Source organism: Podarcis filfolensis (genome assembly GCF_964270895.1).
Source record: "Podarcis filfolensis genome assembly, chromosome: 12".
Taxonomy (NCBI): Eukaryota; Metazoa; Chordata; class Lepidosauria; order Squamata; family Lacertidae; genus Podarcis; species Podarcis filfolensis.
This window is the reverse complement of record NC_139614.1, coordinates 7,113,370-7,125,401: the sequence shown is the minus strand read 5'-3', so window position 1 is coordinate 7,125,401 and position 12,032 is coordinate 7,113,370. Positions and strand designations below refer to the sequence as shown.

General features: G+C 41.4%; 1 protein-coding gene and 1 long non-coding RNA gene across 4 annotated transcripts in view; one reads left to right on the top strand and one right to left on the bottom strand.

Annotated features, from left to right (window-relative positions):
• BBS9 (Bardet-Biedl syndrome 9) overlaps positions 1-12,032 on the top strand; it is a 222,554-nt gene that overhangs the window by 194,132 nt on the left and 16,390 nt on the right. The window lies entirely within an intron of this gene.
• LOC310745575 overlaps positions 6,254-12,032 on the bottom strand; it is a 45,013-nt gene continuing 39,234 nt past the window's right edge. The window contains exons 11-13 of the long non-coding RNA XR_014540163.1: positions 8,453-8,538; positions 8,023-8,165; positions 6,254-6,460 (exon numbers count right to left, since the gene is read on the bottom strand). This is a non-coding gene — a long non-coding RNA (uncharacterized lncRNA). The remainder of the gene's footprint in view (positions 6,461-8,022; positions 8,166-8,452; positions 8,539-12,032) is intronic.

Sequence of the window (12,032 nt, the reverse complement as noted above, 5' to 3'; positions counted from 1 at the left end):
AAAAAGTGGGAATTTGGAATTCTCTTAGGTGGATACAGGCCCATGGGCTTTCTTCATAGAATCATAGAGTTGGGGCCACAAGGGTCATCTAGTCCAACCCCCTTTTCACCCATTGTGGGCTTGAACCCACGGCCCTGAGATAAGAGTCTCATGCTCTACTGACTGAGCTATCCCAGCTCTAATGCCATCCCAGGGTTTGGTGTTCTATGAAACATTGTGGGTACCTCAACAGTTCAACCTACATGTTTCCATTGGAGCTGGAGAATCTTGCGGAGTTCTGACAGCTACGTTGCAAAGGATCCACTAAAACAATCAAGCATATTTTTCTTTTAACCTTACCTCACCTAAACATGTCCAGAATACCATTCTTACAGTTCCTTTTATTTACTTCAAACACCAGTGTTCAAGAGCATATATCCTGAGGCAGGTCCTTCTCCCAACTCTCAACTTCTGGGAAGACCATTAGATCACATTTGAAAAACGTAGACAGCTGAAATTAGGTTACTTTATTAAAAATCATTTGCTATGTGGTAAGGCACTCCTGAGTTGCTCCTTACAGTGTGCTGCCTTGAGAAGGCAATTCTTTCCCTTTTTGCTTAGTTCATGTTTTCCACCTTTGGTTTTTGCCAGATTCTTGACTTGTGCACATTCTGTGACACTGAATTCCCTGCTCCCATTAAGTGTTGTGTGAAAAATTGTTTCCTTTGATCAGATTTGAATTTGCTACCTTGTAGATTTATTGAAAACCCCCACTGTTGCCAGTTGCATAACACAGGAATGCCTGTTATCTGTATTTTGTCATATTTATGCCTTTCGCTATACACATTTTAAGGGGGGGGGGAGGCAGAGTATGCTATAGGAGAAAAAGAGCATTCTCTGTGTTTGAGAAAGATTTTAGGTACAGTTATATCTTGTGTTAGCCATTTGTATTTACATTTTTTTCCACTTGAAGGGGAAACCAGGAAGCGAAGAATCTGCAAATTTTTAAAGCACACAGAGTAAGATAATTGAAGCATTGAAGGGTTGGGTGATGGGCGAAGACCGATGTGGATGTTTATCCAAATATGCTTCACCAAGCTGAAAATGTTAATAGCACTCTGGGTTTCTATAGCACCTTTCATCTGAAGACCCAAAGCACTTTAAAGAAATTAATTTAATTAAGTTCTGTTGCACTCTCATGAGCTAAGTAATGTTTAAACAAGGATCACTTCAACCAGCATTGAAATGTAGCCACCCTTAGGGGAGAATGTGGTAACTATTCAGCAAGTGCATAGCAACCCTGCACAACAGTTTTAGGAGATAAAGCAAAGAAGAATCTGTATCCAATCGAAACTACAGGGGGGAAACTAGGTGTGTAGCCTAAATTACCATTCCAGGAATTTGCTCAGGACAATAAAGGCAGAGCTTTTCTCCAACTGCCATTGAACCTTCCCAATTAAATGGCCAGAGTGAAGGACTTTGAATGCTACAAAAGATGTCCATCCCGCTGTGATGATCTTTAATGTATAACTTCTGGGCTCACTTCTATTACTAGCAAAATTGAGGTATTACTGGGAAATTTCTGTGCGCCTTCTTGGAATTGAGACCAGATGACTTCTGCTGTATTATTTCAGTTTTAAAGAGGCTTCCTCACAACTTCATTTAGGGCAAACTCTTTACTGAAGATTCCGGCTCAAACAGCAAAGCCCTTCTGGGTATTTCTGAACTCCATGAAAATCAAAGCAGGTCTCTTCACAAATCTTTTCCATCCATGGTGGCAGTTTTCACTGGTCCTCACTTGATCACTGTACTTCGCTGGCTTTATGGAGATGTTTCTTAAAGGGAGATGGTTGCTCGGGATACCGAGGCTTCTGTGGCTACGGTTATAAGACAATTCATCAACATAATTGATACGATGGCCCACCCCATCATGAAATAGCAATAGATTAAAACATGCAAGCAAAGCCTAATTTCAGCATGAAATATACACCAAATGGTTTGGCTACAATCATTCAAACATAAAATTTGGCTCTTGAAGCCCAAATAGAGAAGTCTAACATATTTCCAGAGTTGTTTGTATGTCCATCACACTTCAGGCTTGCTTCTTGGTGCGAGTTTTGGAATGTCCCCCCAAAAAACAACAACCTGTGCATCCTATTTTCCTGCCATTTAAAAGTGGTGTTCAAAGGTTCTGGGGGCCAATAGTTCCCCGTCTAGATTTCTTGAGAGATTTGCTGCTCTAGGGTATATGCAATCCCATCTCACCCCTATCCTGCCTTTGATCTGCTGTCCTCTGGTTTGGGACAAGAGCTGGGGCTTCCAGCTGTGTTGTCTACCTTTGTTTTCTTTAGCAACATTTGCTGTGCTCAGTATGCTTGAATATGGCTGATGGAGCCTCAGTATGAGAAACGTTTGACAGCCCCTGGTCCAAGACGCCTTGTTTTTAAAAGTGTTCTGCAGTGTGAAACTACCAGTGCATTATTTTGAAGACTAATAGCAGTATTTGAGGGCATTCTATACACTGGACAGATCATTTGGAAAGAGGACTTTTATGTCATTCTGATTATTACCATTAGTGAAATGTACTGAATGGAGTGAGCTCCCATTAATATTCTGTAAACATAGAAGATTGAATTGCTGTTTCCATCCAGCAGCAAAGTCCTGCCTACAGCATGCTCTAGTGATAAATTGAAATTCTGCATTTGTCAATTACTTTGTAGGAATTTCCTTCCTCGCAAATGCCCTTCTCTAATTTTTTCCACCATGGTAAGATTTATTATCTGGTAAGACTGGACAAAAGTACATGCTCTTTTTCCTTTTCTTTTACTCCTTCCAATGCTGGTACCAACGTCAAGGCTCTGTAGAGCCCTAGAACGACCAGCTAGAGCTGATTAACTCCTAGCTCAGCTCACACCGTGACACGTTTCCTAAGATTTCTCTTAGGAATGTACCTCTCTGGGAGTTGTTGTCATGGAGTGTAGACTGGTATATTATCCCAGGGGTGGAGAATTGGATCTGGCCGCCAGGTCAGATCCTTATTTCATATATCCCCTGCAGGCCAAGTTTGACAGGTGGGCAGGGTTGCTCAGCTGTCAATCACCTGACATCACAGTGATGTCAAATGCCTCCTTTTTGCTCCTGATGACAATCAGCTGATGGTCTGGGCTTAGGTGCTTTGTGCTCAGAGCTATTGGCAATCAGCTGATCGTCAGGACCTGCATACTGCTGTGCACAGAGCTTTGCGTACAAGCCCTTTGGCCTTGATGCATCTTTATCTGCCCCCAGCTTGATATGCTGGCTGTGGCTTGGCTAAAATGGTATCCCTACTTAGGCCCACAGTATGAAAATTTGCCGTCTCTGTGTTGGGACTGTTGGACTTCTTCGCCGACAGAGTGCACACAGCAATTGGGGCGTTGAAATAAAAGGCTACCTGCAGTAGCTTTGCTTATTTTTATTTTTGAATATATAATAATCAAACAGCTGCAAATCACCACCCCTCACCACTCCACACCAGCTCTATACAAAACATCTGATCAACTTAAATACAGTTTTCAAATAATCAATTACCCTATCACATCACTGCATTCGGTTCAGCAGGTAAACTCCCCCTCTAATTAGTTAAATTATCAAGAGACCACAGGTGTGTTGAATTGTCAAGAGCTCACAGGTGTGCTGCCATGCAGATCAAGGCTACACCTCTGAGTAGCACCATTGACCACCTCAATATTAAGAAAACCCAACAGGGACAAGAGAGCATATGGCTAGCCAGGATGCCTAGAGCCCTGTTCCATTTTTTCATGTTTGTGTTTATATTTACTGTTATCTGCCCTCCTTTCTGATTAAAGGAGCGAGAAGTCTGCCAGTAAACCCTAGACTTTTGGCACTGTGGTAGGTCTCTGGTGCATTTCTCATTTCTTTCCCAGTACACATCTTTGTGCATGCCACACAGTGAGATTGTGGCATTCTGCCTGCATCTGCTGGCCATTTTCCTTGTTCCCCCACACTGGTCTTGGTCTATCCGGTCATGTTTCCGAGCACAATTCAAACAGTACGTTTCCGAGCACAATTCAAAGTGTTGGTGCTGACCTTTAAAGCCCTAAACGGCCTCGGTCCAGTATACCTGAAGGAGCGTCTCCACCCCCATCGTTCTGCCCGGACGCTGAGGTCCAGCGCCGAGGGCCTTCTGGCGGTTCCCTCATTGCGAGAAGCAAAGCTACAGGGAACCAGGCAGAGGGCCTTCTCGGTAGTGGCGCCCGCCCTGTGGAACGCCCTTCCAGCAGATGTCAAAGCGATAAACAACTACCTGACATTCAGAAGACATCTTAAGGCAGCCCTGTTCAGGGAAGTTTTTAACGTGTGATATTTTATTGTATTTTTGGTTTTTATGGAAGCCGCCCAGAGTGGCTGGGGAGGCCCAGCCAGATGGGCGGGGTATAAATAATAAATTATTATTATTATTATTATTATTATTATTATTATTATTATTATTATGTTTCCTGGTTCCTGTTGGGCCTTGGTTTGGAGCCAGGTGATGCTTATAGTGACTTGTTTTGGCTTGCTATCCATAGCAAACCTCCACGATTTCTTAATTAGCAGTGAGGTGAACCCTCCTACCTTACACTAAAAATACTGAAACAGAATATTCAGTATGAATCTTGCATGTCGAACACTTTGAGGATATGACTGCAGGCAGGCGGTTTTTGTCTTGCAGATTAATATTTCCAATGTGCAAGACTACTTCTTTTGGAGGTGGCTGTTAAAAAGAAAACCAAAAGGCTACAGAGTGTTGCCTTCTTGCATGGATTGTTGGCCCCTGCCGACCAATACAAATATTTATACAAGGTTTAATATTGCATATTTTGACCTTTAAAAAGAACACCATTACATCACAGGAGAAACATAGTCATTGACATTACATTGCAGTGCTTGGCTGGGAGGGAAGGAAGTCCCCCTTTTTACTGATCAAAAGAACAGGGGGAGGGGGCTTTCTCGATGTGTGTGTCTTACGTGTTGTTATATGTATGGTGTCAATGGCTCAGGACCGCAATACTTCAAGGACTGCCTCTTTCCATATAAATCTACCCGGACCATGAGATCATCTTCTGAGGCCCTTCTTCATGTGCCTCCTCCTCGAGAGGTCCGGAGGGTGGCAACACGAGAACGGGGCCTTCTCTGCAGTGGCTCCCCATCTGTGGAATGCTCTCTCCAGGGAGGTTTGCCAGACACCTTCATTATACACCTTTAGGCACCAGACAAAAGCGTTCCTTTTTAACCAGGCCTTTGGTTGATTTTATTGACATCCTATGCCCTTTTAAAATGTGGTGGGGTTTTTTTTTGGGGGGGGGAGGTTGTTGTTGAGTTGTTGTTGTTGTTTTGACTATGTATTTTGTGGTTTCGTGGTTTCATTTTGTTCTGCAGACTGCCCTGATATCTCTGGGTGCGGGGTAGTATAGAAATACTACTACTACTACTACTACTAATAATAATAATAATCCTGCAGTCAGTAGGGTTGCTACCCGCCCCTAGAAAAATGGAATCATCCCCTTTTAGGACAAAAGTGTCCCCTGTCCAGTTGGGACTTCAAACAGGACACGCACCCCCCCCCCCCAATATTCAAGCTCCTCCTCCTCCAAACTGCCTGGGCAGAGGGTGGGTATGGTGTTGGGAAGACAACTTTACATGTTCAGTAGCTGTGTAAAGAGAGAGTACGCCATCTGTGATTTTGTGATAACTGTTTCTTTACAGCAGCAGCCTTGGAAAGAAGCAAGCCAATATAGAGACAGGCTGCATTCCTGTTAAATAAGAACTCAGTTGACCAGAACTCCCTCTCTGACCAGAATGAAACCGTTTCTTTCAGCCCTTATTACCACCGTCTTGACCAGGCAGCAGGGCACCGCGACTCAATCTAGGAATGTGAACTGGATATTAATGCCAATTAAGGACAGCTATCAAAAAAACCTAGAAAGGTTGCCGTCTCTTCCCTTTACACAGCACAGCAGTAGCAAGGGCACAACAGTAGTTTCCACTTCACCCCCCCAGTTTTCCCTTTAAAGAACTAAAATAGGGTAGCAAGAGGACTTTTTGCATTATTTGCATTATGCTTAATGGTGGCATTCCTCTGTCCTGTCCCAGGCATTCAACAGTGAGAATATCCTGGGTGTTCTCTTGCACAAATGTAACATCATGATTTTTAGCAGTGGTGGCTCATCCTCTTTCGGCCGAGAGCTACATATATGCATGGTCAACATAGTGGGGGACATGTTGTCAAAGTGAGTTTTGTGAAAGTGTGTATAGTGAGAACTGCAGTTTTCAAGGCGGCCTTCCAAGTTCCTTTCCCATCAGCTACTCCATGTGATTTGAAAACATTTTCATCATTCATTTTTCATTCCAGTTTTAGTACTTTTTAAGGAGGGCAAATTCTGGAACAGTCTTGGAGTGCATCACAAAGACCTTTTGGCCTCAGGGAATCAGAGCAAGAAACCTGTGAGGGTGACCGGTAAAAAAAAACGAAACCAACCAACCAACATTTCATAAAATTTATACATTGCTTGATTGTAAAAGAAAACTTTTTGTAAAGTGGTTTAAAAAAGATAAAATAGTAAAACTGAGAAATATTTACAACCCTACTTTAAAATTTAAAATACTAAAACAGATGAAAATTATGTCATCTTTCATGTAGGTAGGCTTGTCTAAATAGGAATATTTTTAGCCGGCACTGGAAACAGGACAGTGAAGGTGATCTCAAATAGGTAGGTTCCAAAGTGTTCTTACAAACTTGTGTTGAGATACAGAGTTAAGATAAATGAAAGAGGGTAAGGATTTGCTGAACTAACCATGTGAACGGAAATACAAAAAAGGGAGGTGTGAGGAGGTCAGGGAAATAAGCAAACGAAATTTAAGACATGAAAAAATTGATTTGTTTTTAATTTTTTCTATTTATTTTTTTAGGTATTTTGTATCTTTTTTTCTATGTATTTTTGTATTTTTTGTATTTTTCTTCCTTTTCTTCTCCTGTCTTCTTTTTATTCTGTAATTCTCTGTTTTTTGTAAAACTTCAAAAAATATCTTTTAAAAAAACAAAAAACAAAGTGTTCTTACAAACAATCGAGTTCTTACAAATGTGGAACGGGATTATGTGGCACCTTAGTAGGGCCAAATATTTGTTTTAAAATGAAAAATGCTAGGGGCATCCTGGTACCACATAGCATCTAGCATGGATCCACTGGAGCAGTTAGTAGAATAAAATTTAAAACAATATATTTGGGGGGTGGGACTTAAGTGGGCTAGTAACAGCCCATGGGCCCCAAGTTAGCCATCCCTGATTTACAGCATAGCTATGGTGGATGCGACCATTCTCAATAGCTCCTATTGGATGTAACAAGATTTGTTTGTACTTAGAAAAAATTGGTACAAATCCAACCAAAAATTCAAATCTGTTTATTTTTCTTTCATTTCAGATAGTGTCTATTTTCAGTCCTGGAAACACAGAAATTCAGCACTGTTAAATTGCCCAAAGACTCTAGTGTTTTCAGTTCGTTTGAAATTGGACAACACATAATTTAGCCCACTTTAGTAGCCTGAGTAAAGCAAGGTCATGGTAGCATAGAGACTTTATTATTTTGGGGGGAAACTGAAGTTTATGGGTGAAACAGATCAGAAACACTTGGACTGAAACTCACCTGCTTTCAATCTGCTTTAATAAACACTGCATTTACAGTACAAATATCTCCCAAAGAAATGCTCTTGCTTCATGTTACATGTAGGTGAAATACTGGATGCTTTTTGCCTTTTCACCTACTCTATTTGTGTACACAGAGAAGTTTTAGCCCAATAAAAATAAAATAAAGGAAATGAATTAATTATATGATGATACCATTCTTAGTGTAAAATTAATCTGCTGGAATATTTTGTCTTCGAAAGCCACCTAATTTTGGTTCTTGTGTTCGTCAAGCTGTACTTCACTTTATCACTGTGGAAACACCCTAAAAATTCTTTGTCTTTATGAGTAGCTGGTGGAAATTCTTATTTTGTTACTACTCTTACCTTAGATTCAACTAACGCGGCAATTATATATTTGTGCACAAAAATTCATGAGGGGGAGCAAGCGAGAAACATCTTGTAATCCCAGAATTTCTTCCACACATGTGGAATGAAATGTGTGACTAGCAATCCATTCAGAGTCACATCTATTGGAATGGACAGAATAGTAACAGATTCAGACTCTTACATACCCCTTTTCTGTTACAGTAAGCCCACAACTTAACACACATTTAACTTGGACACATGCAGCTTTACATGCATGGCAATTTAAAAATAATAAAATAAAAAGGGAGCGGGAAGTGGACAGACATCTGGGGGAAAAGACTTTGGCAATCCCACCCACCCTTGAAACCCAATGGCTTTTGACTATACACAATTTTTGCTTTAGGTGTGATCCCCGGGAACATAACCCCTGCATAAGTTGCATGCTTACCGTACTACAGCTTAGTCAATTTTGGCTCTACAAAATCAAGAATGAATTCCTAAAGTTGAGACCATAGATACAATAAGCTGGACAACCTGAAATAGCAAGTATACCTATATTTTTCCTCATAGCCACATTATCCCATAAGCATACTTTGCCCTGGAAAGAGTAAGAAATTGCTCAAGACCCTCAAATAAGCCCCTTCCTTCAGGGTATCCTGAAAATTGTTAACTACGTCTTAAACTATTAGCTCTTTACAAACCTAGACCCTGGGCCATCCTCCTTTTTATACTCTAGCCTGTTTTCCCTTCTGCAATGGGATGCCTGCCAACAGCTTTGGCTGGTGGCCCAACTGCACCTCTATCAGGACACAGACAGCCTAACTTCTATTGTCAACGCTCTAGGTTAGATTACAGCAATGCGTTGTGCATGGGGCTGCCTCTGAAGATGGTTTGGAAACTTCAGCTGGCCAGGTTCCCCACCTTGGTAAGATGGTTTGAGCATATTGCATTGATCCTGACCCAACTGCACTGGCTTCCAATTAGTTTCTGGGCCCAATTCAAAGTGCTGGTTTTTAACTATAAAGCCTTAAACTGCTCGGGACCACAATACCTTAAGGACCACCTCTCCCCATAAAAACCAGCCCAGGCCGTGTGATCATCCTTTGAGGCCCTTCTTCATGTGCCACCTCCACAAAAGGTCCAGAAGGTAGCAACATGAGAGAGGGCCTTTTCTGCAGTGGCTCCCCGTTTGTGGAATGCTCTCCCCAGGGAGACTCGCCTGGCACCTTCATTACATATCATTAGGCGCCAGGCAAAAACATTCCTCTTCTCTCAGGCCTTTTGCTAATTAAAAAAACCTATGGCCTTTTAAACTGTGTGTGTGGGGGGGGGTTATTGTAGTAGTAGTAGTAGTAGTAGTATTAGTAGTAGTAATAATAATAATAATAATAATAATAATAATAATAATAAATCATGTCATTACACATTGTAAAACCCAAGGAATTTATCAGGACTTTTATTCAAGGTACCCCATACAAAGCTTGGGACTTGAACCCAGTACTAGAAGATGTTGATGCGGGGTACATCTGCAAGGAATAACACCCCTTCAATTTAGGAGTAATTTCAGGAAAGGACCATGTGAGTGAAAAATTACTCTCATGGTGGTACAAGCGAAGCCTCATAGAAGAAAAGAGGCCTTGTGATGAGGTTTGGCTTATCCCACAAAGAAAGAACTTTGATATTTAGTTGTGATGAAAACAGCTAGCAAGCCAGAAGCCAAGGTTAATAAAAGTTTTGGAATTTCAGAGAATGGTTTAAGCCACAGTTGGAATTATTGTTATTGCTGCATTAAATCAGGATCCTCAAAATGCCCGGAGTTACTTTGACTGATTAACTGAAGTGGCCATGAATGAGAAAACTGTGGTGATTTGTCAGAGTGTGGTTTCAAACATACGGTTAGGTGTGGCTGTGGCCAGCACAGGCAGACATTGCTTTGGATGCTGTTGCAGATAGAGAACAGCATTTTTTATAAATATATCTGGTATTTTCAGAATCTGGCAGATCTGAGTTTGGTTTGGATATCTCTTATGTGTCTTGGCAGGCGTATATATTGCCGTGTCCACAGAGCAAACTCCATTAATGGCTGAAGTAACACCTACTGGTGAGGCCCATTCAATCAGCTACAGGCAGCTATTGACTCATGGCTTCAATTGACTCATATATCACTGAACTTTGTGACCACTTTCTGTTCCCAGCCCCAGTGCCAGCGCATGTCAGGATTTGAACACATGCTGATTTTTTAAATTAGCCTTTCGAACAAGGTGGAACACTTCTACTCTGACTTGCAAGCTGATGAGAGATTGCGCATTCTGTGTCAGGGATGATCAAAAGCTATTATTCATTTAATGTGCTAATTATATTATTATTTTGCTTTAAAAGTAGCTGCCTCCCTTAAGTTCTTCCTTTGTGTGTGCATTGCCTGTGGCAGTTACCGCAGCCAAATGCAGAGCCCAGCTGGTTGCTTCTTCTCCAAACAAGCCTGATGTGAACCTCCACTGAGGACCATCTCTGCTCCCCAGAAAGGGAGGGTAGGCTCTGCAAACTGTGCACTAAATCCCCATACCTAGTGGAGGCTGCTGATCTGATCAACAGAGGGAACTGTGGCTTGGGACACTGGCATAGCTGCTTATGATCTTCCTGTCCTTGTTATTTTAATCGTTTTCTGTTCCTCTTTTCCTCAGCAACTTGTCTCCTTTACTTCTGCAGGCCTCTGTGAGTTGATATCTTACTTTAGCTTTAGAGGCCAGAAAGCAGACAGATATATACTATTCATACTGTGATTTAGAGTACTGGTCTTCCACTGGTGGGTTGGGACCCATTAGTGACCTTAGGTGGATCGCAAAAGGAGCACGGCCACCACGCAAATATATGGTAAAAAATTCAAGAAATGGATCCCCAATTGCATGTTTGGGTTGAAAGTGGGCCCTGGATCTGAAAAGGTTGAAGCTACCTGATTCAGAATGTCAAAAACCTTGGGCGTAAATTATGGGTGTTTTTAATTATATTTTGGATCGGTTTTATCATTTTGTAGGTCATAAGCCGCCTTGATATTCTTTGTGAAAGTGCATGTTGTAATATTTAAATAAATCCTTTTATTATAGCCCTGTTACCGTAAGTTCTTAATATCCTGAAGGGTTCAGGCTGAGAAGCAGTTTGCAGAGCCTCAGACAAGTTCATAGGAGACAATGGGGCAGCCTTTTGGGCAGAAATCTAAGGCCCTATTGAGCAGGAATAGGAGGTACTTCTAAGACCAGTAGGCCCAGAATCTGAAATGACCTAACTGTAACACTTTTAGCAGAGGGGACAGTTGTGCTCGGAGTTTCCTAATTCCTAGCTCAGTCTCTTACCCACTATGCTACTTATCCTCCAGTTGAAGCTGAAGAGTATTAAAACCGTCTGCTAATAGTTGACTCTCTCAACTTCCTTTCTAAAACGATATTTTAATATTATTATTGTTTTGCTTTATACAAGACAACAGAGTCTCTAATCGCAGTCACTCCTTGCTGAGAGGAACAACCTATAATACATGAGAACAGCAGCAGGAGGGAGGTCTGGGTCAAACGCTTTGGGGGCTGCTCCCTTTGCTAAGTTTTGATACTGTATTTTTCTTTGGGATTGGCCATCATCAAATCCGTCTCCATAATGTAGCTATGTACATTTCTTCCTGAAATGTCACCTGGAAAGATTCTAGTGGCGCTTTTGGTGTTCTGTGTGAACTTTGTTGTAAAAAGTCTCCTGCAGAGAATGTCTTGAAATGCCTTGTGTAAAACCAGAAGGTCCTCTGAGAACAGTTTGGAGAGCTCAGAAAAGCAGTTCCCAGGGAAAGAAACATTTGAAACAGCACAATGCTGTGCGCAGCCAATATGCGACATGGTTATTTATTGCTTGGTTTCAAGTCTAACTATGTCATCAACTTTTATACAAAGCTTTTTAAAAATATATATATGAAGTAATCAAAACTTTTCAAAAATGTTTATTAGCTCATTGATAGTAAAAGTGTAAATATATATTTTATTCATCCAGTTACT